Below are 12,262 nucleotides of genomic sequence, written 5' to 3' on the forward strand. Positions count from 1 at the left end.
GTAGGGACATTCACTGGAGCACGAGCAACCTACTAGAGGCTGCATTCTTGAAGAAAACTTACTGTCCTTCTCCCAGCAGCTATCAGTTGTCAATAGCTCCTCAAGTAGGGATGGGACTCTGTGTGTCTCTCCCTGATTCATGCTGTAAATGGACAGAAGAGCTCTTGGGTAGGTCAATGACCATGCAGTCCTAGTTCCTCTAAGTTCACACATCTAATACCCTGCCATGGCCAGAAACCACTGCTCCACAGCTGTTCTCCATTAGCTCTGGCCCTTACCATGCACTCACACTCTGCATTATGAGCCTGGAGACATGGGAAGGAGTGAGCATGCCAATCTCTCATTCGCTGCCTGCTGACCAGGGGTGGGTCTCTGTATTAAGCATCATAGTAGGTTCTCCCTTAGGGCTTTGTGCTGGATAGCTTTAGTGTCAACTTGACACACCTGGGTTGAGGGAGTCTCAGTTGGGGAATTGCCTCTATTGGACTGGCCTGTGGCCATGTCTGTGGGTCATTTTCTTGATTGTTGACTGATGTGGGAAGGCCCAGCCCACTGTGGGTGGTGCCACCCCTGGGCAGTGGGCCTATGTTGGATAAGAGAGCAAGCTGCGCAGGGGCCAGGGAAGCAGCCAGTAAGCAGTGTTCCTCCTTGTCCTGTGATCTAGCTCCTGCCTCCAGGTTCCTGCACTGAGCTCCTACCTTGGGCTCCCTGATGAACTGCAACCAGGGTGATGTAAGATAAATAAACCCTTTCCTCCCTAAGTTGGTAGTGGTCAGAGTGTTTTGTCACAACAGCAAAGAACAAACTAGAACAGGCTTTGACCTACTCCATTATCTGTTCTTTGTCTAGTTAACAGTACCAGGCATGAATTTTATCTTGTGGAATAGGCCTTAAATCCAATCAGAAGGGAATTTATTATTCCCCAAATACTCCTGCAACTATTGAACCAATGGATATGTCTTACCAGGGTAGTCATTAATGTTACTGACAGATTTGAAAGCTGGGTAAAACTGCTGATTTTTTTTCTCCTTCCATAGTATGCATGGAACCTCCCTGTATTATGAAAACTAGTCAGTAAGGATGAAGCTTCTGCATCAGAACATGCAAGAAGGTAACTCAAAGCAATGGCAGTTGTCTTTATTATTTGGGGGAGCAGGGATTCTATGGTACTCCACTGACCATTCATTTCATAGAAAAGTAACTCTTACATGACACTGGGTTTTGGTTTAAATGTCTATGTTGTCTTGGAGAGGCATTGTCTGATCTTACAAGGTATCTCCATCTAAACTTTTTTATATAGGTATACATTTTAGGACACTTCTGCAATAGTAATTTTCCACATGCCTTTTCCAAAGATCTTTAGTGTTGTTTATCCAACATTATGCTCCTTTGTCTTACCTGTCTTCCATTCCCCAAACAACTTAAGCTCTCAGACCATACTATTCCCATCCCCTACTTAATACCTATGATCCCCTGTACACCGAAGTCTCCATGGTATGGGAATGTCTTTCTGGGTCTGGGTTATTTAACTCAGCATGATTGGTTGAAGCTTAATATATTTACCTGAAATGTTCATATTTTCATTTTTCCTTACAGCTGACTAAAACTCATTTATGTAAATGTTCCATATTATCATTATTCATTCATCCATTGATGGGTATCTAGGCTGTTTTCATTTCCTGGCTGTTACAAAGAAAGTAGCAATAAACATGGAAGAGATGGCATCTATGTCATAGCACATCTAAGTAAATATTCAAGAATATATGGATCATGTGGTACATCTATTTCTAACTTTTTGATGAACTTCCACATTGATTTTCATAGTGGGCACACAAGATTGCATTCCCATCATCAATGAAAAACTCTTCCCTTTTCCCAACATCATGCCAGCATTTATTGTCATTTGGTGTCTTGATCTTAGTTCTGATGGAGAAGAGCAAGATGAAATTTCAAAGTAGCTTTAATTTGCATTTTCCTGATGGTAAGAGATGTTGAACATTTAAAAAACATTTCTTCTTCTTTTGATACTTTTACTGCAACTTCGATGGTGAGACTCCTTTTGAACCTATGAAGGTAACAGCGTATGTTGCCTCTTAGCTTTGTGTCTATAGAACACCTTGAAAGAACAACTGAATAATCACAAAGGAGGCAAATTGACTTCTCTTTTAAACCAGTCATGGGTAGAAGCATATATTAGAGATAAATGTTAAAAAGCAGATTATTTTAAACTAAGAATGAAGTAAAGGGAAGAGAATGGAGTGGCAGAGTTCAGTGGCTGATGATCAAAGGCTGCAGTTTTTGGAATGAAGAGATTTGAGAACGTGCTTCAAAATGAAAAGAATCCAGTTGAGATTGTCTGATTGCATATTGAAAAAAATGAACGGATAATAGACAGTGGGAGAGAAGACAGCCAAAGAGAGAAGCAAAGTACAAACCCAGTCATCTCCTTTCAGAGAGAGATCTGCATCTGCTGCAGCAGGTGGTTGGATTCAAATGATGTATCTTTCTATTGAACATGCATATCTTTCTATGTCACATATAAACACAAACAACCCACAGCTCCCATTGCTATGCAAATTTGGGATTGGGAATGGATTTTAATTATAACACTTTTACTATGAATTTTATATACAAATTTATGCATAGCAAAGACTGGAGAAGAATATGTATATATGCATATATACAAACTCGCTTAAAGAATAGCAAATTAGTCAAAAAATTATTTACTATATCCGTGCAAGTCATTCTGTTTTTATTAATTATTCACACAAAGTATTCTCCACAGTACTTAAAACTATTAATGATGTCAGAATTTAGTTCAGTCACCTCAGACTTTAGCAATCAAATTCAAAGCACTGAAATAGCAGCTGTAGGATCCTAACCAGGAACCTTCTTGTGCACTCATCAGCTTGCAGCGAACTGGGCTGCTTCCACTTTACATAAAGATTAGCAATCCTTCAAGCTCTATTTTCAATTCAGAAAAAGCTGTATAGCCCGTCACACCCACCTGATACAAAATAAAAACAAAATGAACTTGTCAAAACCACTGGGTCATTGTAGACTCACCCTTCCAAGTTTACTTAGTATAAACTTGCTCATTATCTCACTGTCATGCTAAATTATCTCTCTAGGAGGCCTGCCCATCTGCCATCTTTGAACAAGCAAGGCAGGAAGTTGAATTAAACATCATAATATTCTAGCATCTCCCCGCAATGAAAAGATTTTCAAATAAAAACCCTTGTCTTTTTGACTCAGGAAAATCCTGCTTTGGAAATACTCTCAGCATCCTCCTTACTTGTACAAGAAATGAACCTTCCCAGTCTGACTACTGGTTTTCAATGTTTGTCTTGAACCTGCAAAGAGTAACTCAATCTGTTGGTTGCATTATAACTGCTAAGCTTTCAGTCCCTTCCTTAGATGTAGAAAGTGAAAAAAAAAAAAAAGAAAAAAGAGAAAATATTTTTCATCTTTATAACATTATAAAACATTCTGTTCCCAGCAAATATCCAAAGAAATAAATTGAAGAAGAGAGCAGGAGACAGAAAGATGGTAGGATTAATATTGTGAAAATCCCATTCTACCAAAAGCAATCTACAGATTCAGTGTGATCCTCATTAAAATTCTAACTCAATTCTTCACAGAAACTGTAAAACATCCTAAAATTCATTTGAGAGTCAAAAAGGGCTCAGGACAGCCAAAATAATCCACAGCCATGAAAACATTGCTGGACGTATGACAATTTCTCATTTGAAATTTAATAGAGGATCTGTAATAAAACAGCATGATACTGGAATAAAATCAGACATGTTGATCAATGGAATGGAATTGAGGATCAGAGATAAGCATATGTGCCTAAAGGCACCCGATTGTTTACAAAAAGTCCAAAAGTAAACATTGGGGAAGACAGCATCTTCAACAAATGGTGCTGGTCAAAATGGATAGCTCTATGCAAAATAATAAAACTAGATCCTTGTTTCTCATCTGCACAAAATTCAATACCAAATTGGCCAATGACCTCAACTTAAGACCCAATACTCTGATTCTAAGAAAGGAGAAAGTAGGAATCTGGTTTCAATTTAGTAGCTCAGGTAGTGCCTTTCTAAATAGGGCTTCAGAAATGAAGAACAATTGACTAATTGGACCCTATTAACTAAAAAGCTTCTATTTAACAAAGGACACCATTAATCCAGTGGAAAGGCAGCCTGTGAGTGAAATTTTTTTTTTTTTTTTACCAGCTGTACATTTGAGAAATTCACATCTAGAGCATACAAAGAACTCAGGAACACAAACAACTCTATTTTTAAAACTCAGTTCTAGAACTGAACAGAGAGTTTTCAAAAGAAGAAATGAAAATGACTAAGAATTTTTTTTTTTTTTTGGTTTTTTTGAGACAGGGTGTCCCTGTAGCCCCAGCTGTCCTTACTATGTAGACCAGGCTGGCCTCAAACTCACAGAGATCCGCCTGCCTCTGCCTCCTGAGTGCTGGGATTTTTAAGTATTCAATATTCCGTACCATCAGGGAAATGCAAATTAAAGCTACTTTGAGATTTCATCTTGCCTTCTTCATCAGAATGACTAAGATCAAGACACCAAATGACAATAAATGCTGATACGATTCTGGGAAAAGGGAAGAGTTTTTCATTGATGTTGGGAGCACAGTCTGGTGTGGCCACTACGTCTGGAGAGGTCATAGATTTTAGAGAAAAACCTGTCTGTCACATCCCTAAACAACCATAATTTCTTATTGTATGCTAAATATGTATACTTATATTTACACACAAGCATACCTTTCACTAATAATCAAAAAAGCTTATTTTGCCACAGAGGGAGACTATTACAGAGTTCCACAACTGGTCAAATGCAGAGAATAAGTGTCTCTTGAGATGCTCAGCCCAAGGTGACACATCTACAATACAACCTCCACACCTAAGACATGTGGAACATAGTGGTACAGAGGACAGAGAGAATTTTGATGCATCTTCATGTTCCCACCAGTGAAACTTCCTGGTTCCACAGATGATGATTAACATATAAAGCCACAACTGGCCGAAGAGCAGAGAATAAGAGACTGCAGAGTGTATGCTCCTGGACAGGACTCCTGTATTAAACCTTTGTCATCCAGGGCTCAGAGACCATTGTGGAAGAGGGGGAAAAAAGACTGTAGAGGTCAGGGGTAGTGGAGGACCACAAAGAAAAGGAGTTTTCCAGACAGCTGTGAAGTTGCTCACATGAACTGACAGCAATGGTAAGTACAGCATGCCCAACACCCATGCAAACCTAAACCAAACAAAACCTAGCAAAGAAGAGCAGAAATGATTATGAAACTCCAGTGTAACTGAGGAACTTATTTGCAACTGACTACTGCTAGATGAAGGAGAGTTCACCTTCTTTTAGGTAATGATGCTAGATAGGCTGATCAGGTTTCAGTGGATAACCTCACTCCAAAGGACATCTGGATACACAAACTATGTTCAATAGGCCTTAAATTATGACAGAATTCATAAAATCCAGTGGCGCTCTATGGGAGGGTACAGATGGGGAGGGGATCTAAATATGATGTAGATGACTTATGTGAAATGAACAAAAATTCAATAATACTTAAAAAAATGATTCTAAAATGACTGAATACAGTAACAGACTCTATTCATATAATTAATTTTGTTATTTTCACATAATATCATTGTCCCTGAAATGTGAAAATTGTCAGCCTGTTCTTCAACCCTTTGGCCTTCTTTGACCCTGGGTTCGTTATCCTTCCTACTCATCCTCTAGAAGATAAACCATTTTGTCCTTTGCCTTCGTCAACAACATACGTGTTCCCTATTAAAATAAGAAACATGGAAATTTGAAATAACTAACTAAACAGGAATATTTCTAAAGGAACAGCTTGTATTTTGTTGTTCAACAGAAATATATGATTCAATAAATTTGATTGCATGAACAAAAAGGATTTGTATATACATCGAGAAGTATTACCAATTATGATATTAAAATCAGCAAAGTTTAGTAGTTGTGAAGTTTGTTAAATGTCTGTGACACTATACAAACACTCAAAGAGAGAAATTGAAAGATGGGATTTAGACCTAAAATATTAATAATTAGAGAAATAGAAACCAAAGGATAATAACTATTACCAAAATCCTCTGTGGAAGGTAGGTAACTCCTCACTCATCTTTCTGTAAGTAACTCCAATAAAATACATTGGTTCACCAAGTTGAGCTTTGGAGGTGTCCTTACTTTGGTCTGTTACAGTTTCCCTATCTATGGTGAGTAGATATTTGTTCTTATCTCACCAGGAATGGTGCCACACACCAAACATTATACACACATATGTACACAGGCACATACACAAAATACATGATGCACATACAGCACACATGCACACATGCACACACATACATTGTCTAAATCTGATTCCCATTTTTAACAAAGGAGATGCACACTTCAGCTAGGTACTTTGAAAAAACTGTGTTTCTTTAGCCATGTTGAAAGTTACCTCCCCTTTAATGCTTGTTAATGGTATTGTGCAATAGTTTATTAAATATGTTTTAGAACCAAGTATTAGTTAAGTGCTTCTAAGAGTCACCATCTGAATTATTTTATGGATCAGAAACAGTGAATACAAAGAGTTGAGCATATTTATATGGCTCAACTAGAAAATAGTTTCCATTTTTCTTTTACTTTTTTGGCCTATGTATCTCTTACCGTGCATTTCCTAGTGCAAGAGTAAAAATCTCATAAAGTGCATTATATTATGATATTCCTTTATCCAAAAATTTTCACAATTCAATGATTTTAGAATAAATGGCTAATACATATGAAGTTGATTCCGTTGACGTTTATTTAATAAAGTAGTGATGACAGCCATAAATTGAATTGTCTTGAGCAAATGTTTTATTTCAAACTCTTTGACAAATACCAGTGATCTTGAGGGCACTGAGAAAACAGCTGGCATACTATGACGTGCACACTGGTGGCCTGATTGTGAGACTTCCTTGCCCTGAGTCCCCTTTTACAAAGGAAGTCGTCTTTACTCTGGTCATGTCTTGTGATGGCAGCTGTTTCTCTGTCATTTTGCAGCTATTTATACTTGCATTCAATGCAACTGTGCTAATTGTTTTCAAGGAAGTTTACCTTCCTCTATAATATTTCAAATGTTCAGCCTTAACCACAGTGTTACTTTTCTTGTCTGTTCAAGGAAATCAGTTTTTATAAAGTTTTCACTCAAAGTATAATAAATATTACTAAGATCTAAGAAAATAGGAATATGACACTTGATAGCCAAATTGTACCTTGGTATTCTCCACTGAGCAAGTAATTCTTGCATACTTCCTCCAATAGGCACTACATATTCATCATGTGTGAATGTGAGCTATGTATGTGCCTTTCAATGAAAAAGAACATAAATTTGATGAGTATCAATATTTTAATGCCTATTTTTCTTTGGCTAAATGTCATACACTTGTATATTTTTGTTAATACCTTTTTATGCATTCCCACTTAACATTATTTTGAAACTGACAAGTAAATTTATCAATTCCATATCTTGAGTTACATTAAATTAAGAGGGAAGAAGAATAAACATTATTTAGCCAACTCTATGCCTTCCTGAGCAGTAAGAAGTCTTGCTCATGCAGTTACCCCCAGTTTGGGAGCAGGTTCACACAACAGGGACTCAGTAGTTCAGGAATTTACTTCTGAATGTAAAACCAGCTGGGGAGATCACAGTGATTTAATCAATGCTTCTCCATTGTGATGAATTCTTCTTCTTTTAAGAAGCTTATTTCAGCCTAAGTAGCTGAGATTGATGACCTACCAGCCATCTGTTCCTACTTGCCATTACCACAGCATCCATCCTAAATTACTTTGGAAAAGTTTTTCAACATTTTACAATATTCATGTTTTAGCTTACATTTTGCATGCTATCTAAAATGAAAAGAAATCATGACATATTGCAAAATTGTAGTATCAATCATATCTTTCCACAAAATAGTATTAGTCATTACATTTTAGAAAACATTTAAATGATTCTATGTTTTCTATGTAATTTTATATATAATTATATGTAGTTTGTTTCCTTTTGGCTTTCTCAGCCACTCTTTATCCCTCTTTCCTTTAGTCCTCTTTCTTTTTCTTCTAATGATTTTAGTTTGTAGTTTCACATTGAGGACTTTGATCCATTTAGAACTGATTTTTATGCCAGTTGATGTTCCCTGTCCCCAAGAATTATAAACTATCTAACAAAAATTCCAGTATCATGAAGTTTGGAAATCACCCTTCAAATTCTTGGTCAGAGTTGTTCAAGAAACTACCAAAATAATATAGGTTATTGCTGTTGGCCTTGGCTGCCTCTCAAAACTTGAAGGTAAAAAGCTGTTCCTGAAGACATGACATAGTTTGGACACAGGACTTGGAGACATTGAGCTGGAGCTGACCTATAAGTGCCCTTCCTTTGGACTAGTTCTCATATGTTGCGTAGAACTGTCCTCCAAAAAGACAGACCATGGGCAGATGTCTGCTTCCCAGGCTTGGATCACCATAGCTAAGCTTGCTGACAATTACACTCCACAGGAAAGGAGGGGCAGGAAGAGTCAGACATGCCTCCTTACCAACCAGCTGGCCCTAATTGCATGAGGGGGAGGGGTTAAGTGTATGTAAACTGAGGAACTCATGGGGAGGTTCTCTTGCCACTTTGTTCGGCTATGGAGTAGTAACATTACAGACCTGGATGGAGACATTCCAGTGCAGTCTTAGGAGGGGAGCACCCACACTCCTGTAAGTAAACTCTCATCCACTGCTCTGAAAGTAAGCTCAAAGACTGTAGTTTGATGAAATTGTACCTCAGTTTTTCATAGGGACCAAGAGAGGAGGAGCCTGGATCTTATTTGCATATTCCAGTAGGAATTTTAGCTGCAACATAGTATCAGAAGGTCCTATGCAAGTTGCCAAGGGAGAAAAGCAATCAATAGTCATTACTGTCTGGCTGTAATGCCTATGATCCTAATAAATGACTAACCCAGCATCACATCCTCAATTGTGAAATAGTGACACTTTAACTTAGAAGTAACCAACTGCTGTCTAATTGAACCTAAGGTCTGCTCCTTAGGAGGGAATTTACCTTGTGCTGTAAGCTTAGGCAAATACCTATGACTGTAGAGATCTTAGACTTAAGAGGGGAACCTATCACTGTTATTTTCGTAAACCCAATATAATTTTCAACTGTACCATAAATATTCCTACACTCACAGATAGGAATAGTCCTCACCTCTTCCATAGAAACTTCTTTTTTTGCAACAGATGATTACAGAGATCCATAACTTGTTGAAATGCAGAGAACAAGTGGCTGCAAGGTTGTAAGATTCCAACCTGTAATTGACACATCTATAATTCAACCCCTACACCCAACACTCAGGGAGTATCATGAAAGAGATGTCATGATGCTTCTAATGACTAGAGAAGATGAGGCAAACTGTGGCCAGGTTGTGTCTCCTAGACATGACAGGGAAGTTGAGCCCATGAAATAGAAATCTGAGCAAGATGGCTATCTAAACAAGACCTGTATAATGACACCACCAATTCACATGCCAAAGTGGATGGGGGAATTTCACTACGTCCCACCTCTACATGAAGAGCTATAGATAATTAATGGTTGAATCACTGAATATCAGGGAATGAGGTCCCTGATAGCTTATTCAATCACAAGTGGTCAACCACAAACATATATACATATGAGCAATTCTAATAAACTCAGTAAGTTCTCTCTCTCTCTCTCTCTCTCTCTCTCTCTCTCTCTCTCTCTCTCTGAATAATTAAGAATAAATCTTGAAATTGAGAGGGTAGATCAGGTTGGGGAAGCAATTGGAGGGAGGAAGGTATGGGTGGAAATGATGTAAATACAATACTCGTCTGAAATTAACAAAAAGGGTAAAAAAAAAACTTTGAGTATATTGATAATCAACCATGGATTGTTTAGAAAAAATTGGGGAATAAGGTATAATGAGACATAAGAATAACACATGATTTTTCCTCAGAGATACTTAAATTGTACTGTGTGTATATGTGTGACACACTCTTTTTGAAAGCTGTATTTTTATATATACAACAGAGTAGGTATTAACTGGAGTTTTGGACCAGAATTTTATCAGTTATCAAAATTTCATATATATTCTAGCTTTACTTTTATGGTAAATATTTACTTCTATAGGAAGAACAGATTTTAAAGATCGATCAGGAAGAAAAGCACCTATCTATCAAGTATATTCTATATTTTAAAAAATTCTATATTTTAAAAAATTATTAAAATATAGAAGTTAACTGTTCTCAATAAAAATATATGTGTTGTTATAAGATATGTTAACAGCATAGTATAACACCTCCAAACTGTAAACCTGTATAAAAGCATCCCAATATGCTTTACAAATACAGAACATTATTTTCAATGTAAAATTGAAATTTTGTTTTTGTCTTTTTGAAGCAGGGTCTCTCTGTAGCCCCAGCTGTCCTGGAACTCACTATGTAGACCAGGCTGGCCTTGAACTCACAGAGATCCACCTGCCTCTGCCTCCCAAGTGCTGGGACTACAGGTGTGTGCCACCACACCTGGCTCAAAATTGAAATTTTTAAAGTTAAAAAGTTGCCTCTTCCAGCTGGCCTCCTTAGCCAGGACACAAATATCTATCTTTTCTCTCAGAAAGATTTCTGCACAACGGCCACCTTTGTGGAACTCAGTACCAAAGCCAAGATGCCCATCATGAGCCTGGGCACATGGAAGTCTTCCCAAGGCCAAGTTGAGGATGTGGCAAAGGTGGCCATTGACCTAGGATATCACCACATTGACTGTGTGTATCCATGTTATAGTGAGTGGTGGGAGAAGCCATCCAGGAGAAGATCAAAGAGAAGGGTATGAAGTGGAAGGGCCTCGTCATTGTTAGCAAGTTGTGGCCCACCTGCTTTGAGAGAAAACTGCTGAAGAAAGCCTTCCAGAAGATTCTCACTGATCTGAAACTTGACTATCTGAACCTCTATTTTATTCACTGGCCACAAGTGCTTTAGGACAGTGAGAAGAAGTTATTCCCCAAAGATGATAAAAGCAATGTTCTCACCAGTAAAATAACATTCCTGGATACCTGAGAGGTCATGGAAGAACAGGTAGATGAAGTAGATCAGTGAAAGCCCTGGGTGTCTACAGCTTAAATCACTTCCATCTTGAAAGGACCTTGAACGAATCTGGACTGAGACATAAACCAGTGACCAATCAAGTCGAATAACACCCATACCTTACTCAAGGCAAACCGATCCACTATTGCCATTTCAAAGGCATCTCTATCATGACCTATAGCCCACTGGGCTCTCAAGATAGACGTTGGGGCAAGCCAGAGGAACCTTTGCTACTGGAGGATCCGAAGGTTAAAGAGATTGCTGTAAAGCACCAGAAAAATGTCAGCTCAGATTCTGATTTTCATGTCCAGAGGAACGTGGTGGTGATCCCAAAGTATGTGAAACCCTCACGCATACACGAGAACTTCCAGGTCTTTGACTACAAGTTGAGTGAAAAGGCGATGCCTACCGTTCTCAGCTTCAACAGAAACTGGAGGACCTGTTTGCTACCTAAGACCATCAATATGTGAGTTTCTTTAGATGCAGAACACTGAAGTTGCATCACCTGATGAGATTCCTGAGTGGACCCTCCCACCTCCACAAACACACACACACTTGCTGATGTACAACTCACGCCTCCTGAGTCCTATTTTAGCCATGGCTGTCTGACATCATGCTGTGCCCACCTTGATATCCTCCAAAATCTAGGTGATGCCATTTTTAAATCTGGTGGCCAATCATGGGTAGATTGTTCTGTGGAAATGTGACTCAGAGAAACAAAGAACAGTTTATTTCACTGATCTGATCTGACCAACTGTTTGTCAAACACGAGGAAATCTGATAACACTAATGATGTAAAGACAATGTAATGAAAATAACAGTCACAAAGAACAAAAGAAGCTACCGCTTCCCTTCTTTTTTTATAAATGTAGATTCATGCAATAGCCACTTACTGCAAAGTTTTTATTATCCAGGTACTATGAATTCTAGAGCTTTCCATATGCTTATTATCTTTGTACTCATTTTGTTAAAGATGTTTTAGATTCATTTGTCTAGTAATATATTTTTCCCATTTTTTTATATCTATGCACATACTATGTGCAACTAAGTAAGCATCTTTTTTTTTTTTATCTTGAAGTCAGGTTTTGATTGCTGTTTATGTCAG

General features: G+C 38.0%; 1 pseudogene; it reads left to right on the forward strand.

Annotated features, from left to right (window-relative positions):
• Positions 1-1,080: 1,080 nt before the first annotated feature.
• LOC103731978 lies at positions 1,081-11,627 on the forward strand (annotated as a pseudogene).
• Positions 11,628-12,262: the final 635 nt, after the last annotated feature.

The sequence above is a fragment of the Nannospalax galili genome, unplaced genomic scaffold, assembly GCF_000622305.1.
Source record: "Nannospalax galili isolate Female #2095 unplaced genomic scaffold, S.galili_v1.0 scaffold1455, whole genome shotgun sequence".
Taxonomy (NCBI): Eukaryota; Metazoa; Chordata; class Mammalia; order Rodentia; family Spalacidae; genus Nannospalax; species Nannospalax galili.